Raw genomic sequence first — 3,266 nt, 5'->3', positions numbered from 1 at the left:
TTTCCTTTCGGCGAGTCAGACTTCGGTGGTTTTGTCAGGGCAGCCAGAGTGCGCTTCACTTTCACCCGATCTACCTTCTCCTCCGGAGGTGGATGTTTCTTTGCTTTCACCCCTTCAAAGAATTTCTTCACTTCTTCTCGCGCGATCTCGGCGTTCTCCTCCTGGGTCCTCTCGTATGGCAACTTCTCTGGAGTCTTCAGAGAAGGACCGAATCTGTATGTCCTCCCGCCTCTAGTTGTACTGCTAGACGCCGACTGAGCAGACGTAGCGGTTGTCTTCTTTACTTGCTTAAGAGGCGGAGGAGAAGGGCTACGACGCGCCGGAGCAGCTGGAGTGGTGGCAGGTCTCTTCCGCCCTTGCTGACGAGGCGGAGAAGGAGGAGGCTGGCTGCTCGGGCGCATCGGCGCAGGCGGAGAAGGAGGCGGAGTGCCGCCGCGCGCCGGAGAAGGAGCCGGCCGAGGGCCCTGATCGTCACTCGCCGGAGGAGGAGGCGGTGGAGGCGGAGTGCCCTAACTCGCCGGAGGAGGAGGAGGAGGCGGTGGCGTCCAGTTCGGAAGGTTGATGAGTTCCTTCCGCCATAGGCATGGAGTCTTCAGAGAAGACCCCAGCCGAGTCTCCCCTTCACCGGTAGGGTGGTCAAGCTGGAGGTCCTCAAATCCCTCCGTTATCTCATCCACCATCACCCTAGCATATCCTTCTGGAATCGGCCGGCAGTGAAAAGTTGCGCCGGGTTCAGAAGGAAAAACAGAGCCAACAGCCGCCTTGACCTTCAAATTCATCCATTGCGTCATAAGGTGGCAATTTTGAGACTCCGTTATAGCATCCACGGGATAGCTGGCAGGAGCCGTCAAGGCATGCTCCGGCTGAAGCAGCTCGGTGGAAACCACGTTGCTTCTGCGCTGAGATGGCGGGGTAGCTTCGGGGGAGGCTTCGGCAGTACGTTTGCTGCGATTTGCTTCTCGTTCCTCTATCGCGTCCACCCTTGCTTTCAGCGCCTGCATTTGGGTCTGCTGCACTTTTTTCCTCCTCTCATGGGATTTGTAACCGCCTGCGTCCGGAAACCCAACCTTCCACGGAACGGAGCCTGGCGTGCCTCGTGTCCATCCAGGGTGCTCAGGATTCCCGAGGGCCATTGTGAGCTCGTCGTTCTCTCTGTTTGGAAAGAACGTCCCTTCATGCGCTGCTTCGATATACTGCTTAAGCTTACTGACTGGTATATCCATTTGATCGTTCGCCAAATGCACTTCCCTGTTTCAGGGTCCAGGGTTCCGCCAGCCCCGAAGAACCTAGTCCGGCAACGGTCTGGCCAGTTATTTGTCTCTGGTTCGATCCATTTATGAACCAGATCATTCTCACTCTTGGACCACTTAGGCCGGGCTACGAGGTAGCCACGTGACCCCGTGCGATTGTGAAGCTTCTTCTTTGCAGCATTTTGCTTGTTTGTCGCCGACATCTTCTTACTCTTTTCTGATGTCTTGTGGGCCACAAATGTGGGCCAGTGATCTCTGATCTTCTCATATCTGCCCTTGAATTCTGGTGTCTCATTATTTTCGACAAACTTATTCAGCTCTTTCTTCCACCTCCTGAATAGTTCTGCCATCCTCTTCAGAGCAAAAGACTTGATTGATTTCTCTTTAACTGGGTTCTCTGGATTATCCTCAGGCGGTAGGGTGAAATTTGACTTCAGCTCAGTCCAAAGATCATTTTTCTGCATATCATTGACATAAGACACCTCAGGGTCTTCTGTAGCTGGCTTAAACCATTGCTGGATGCTTATTGGGATCTTGTCCCTAACCAGAACCCCGCACTCAGCAACAAATGCGCTCTTTGTCCGGAGGGGTTCAATAGGTTGGCCATCGGGCGCGATTGCTATGATCTCAAACTTTTCATCCGAGCTCAACTTTTTCTTCGGGCCTCGTCTCTTTACCGAAGTTGTTCTCGATTCGGAGGGCTAGAAAAAAGAACAAAGACTTAATTAATATGTGTACATACCAAAACAATGAATGCATCAATCAGCTAGTCAGCATAGGCTTAACTAATATATATACCTGGCCGGACTCGGTTCGGTCACCGGAGCCGTCATCACGGTCTCCTTCTTGCACCGGCATTGGGTCACCGGAGCCGTCCTCATGTTCTTCTTCTTGCACCGGCATTAGGTCACCGTAGCCAGCTTGTTCACCCTCTCCTTCCAGACCATCGGTTTCGTTGAGAAACAACGAGATGGCATCACTTCCTTCTGCGATTATGTCCCTCAACAACGCTTCTTTTGTTGCTTCGTCTAGGGCGGTGTCCATAGTTTCTACAAATATTTACAACATGGCAATTATTATTCAAACATGACAGATGGACATATTAGTGCCAAACGTAGAACTAGCTACCTAATCATAGTAAGCTATCGGGAGGGGGTATATATCGACAACGACGACGCTACATCATGTTCGAGAGGATCGCCGAGGTGTCGGGAGGTTGCCTAGTGTCAAAGGATTCAACAAAACCATGTCTTCATCATTAGGCGAAAGTAACATGTGCATGATGGTACGAAGCTCTTCAAAGTTGTTCTGGAACGGAGTCCCAGATAGGATAATTCGCTTTTTGGTAAAAAGTTCAGCAAGAGCCTTCCGAATATCGCTATTTGGAAGGCCTTTGCTGAATTGGTACCAAAAGGCGGATTATTCTATCCGGGACTCCATTCTAAAACAACTTTGCAGAACTTCGTACCAACATGCCCTGGTTACTTCCGGCTAATGATGAAGGCATGGATTTCTTCAATACTTTGACACTAGGAAACCTCTCTCTACTTCCGGCTAATAATAAGAAGAAGAAGAAGAAGAAGAAGAAAAGAAGAAAAAAAAGAGGAGAAGAAGAAAGGAATAGTGGAGAAGAAGAGAAAATAGAATATATATTCTATTTTCTCTTCTTCTCCACTATTCCTTTCTTCTTCTCCTCTTCTTTTTCTTCTTTTTTCTTCTTCTTATTTATTTCTCCTCTTCTTTTCGGTAGAGGAAACCCTAAATAGCTAGCAAGTATCGTGGGTGTGAGATACATGTGGCCTTCGGTGTCGGACACTACATCCACGTCCCACAAGTGACGTGGGCGTCGAAGCCCGCGCCACTTGTGGGATGTGGGTGTAGTGTCCGACACCGACGGTACATGTATCTCACACCGACGATACTTTCTATTTAGGGTTTCTCCTCTACCGCTCCTCGACCTCTCGACGACCCTCGTTCCCGATAAAATAAAGAGGAAGAAGAAGAAGAAAAAAGAAG

The sequence above is a fragment of the Triticum urartu genome, chromosome 3A, assembly GCF_056163025.1.
Source record: "Triticum urartu cultivar PI428250 chromosome 3A, HENAU_Tu73, whole genome shotgun sequence".
Taxonomy (NCBI): domain Eukaryota; kingdom Viridiplantae; phylum Streptophyta; class Magnoliopsida; order Poales; family Poaceae; genus Triticum; species Triticum urartu.
The sequence above is the reverse complement of the archived record's forward strand: the minus strand, read 5'-3'. Positions refer to the sequence as shown.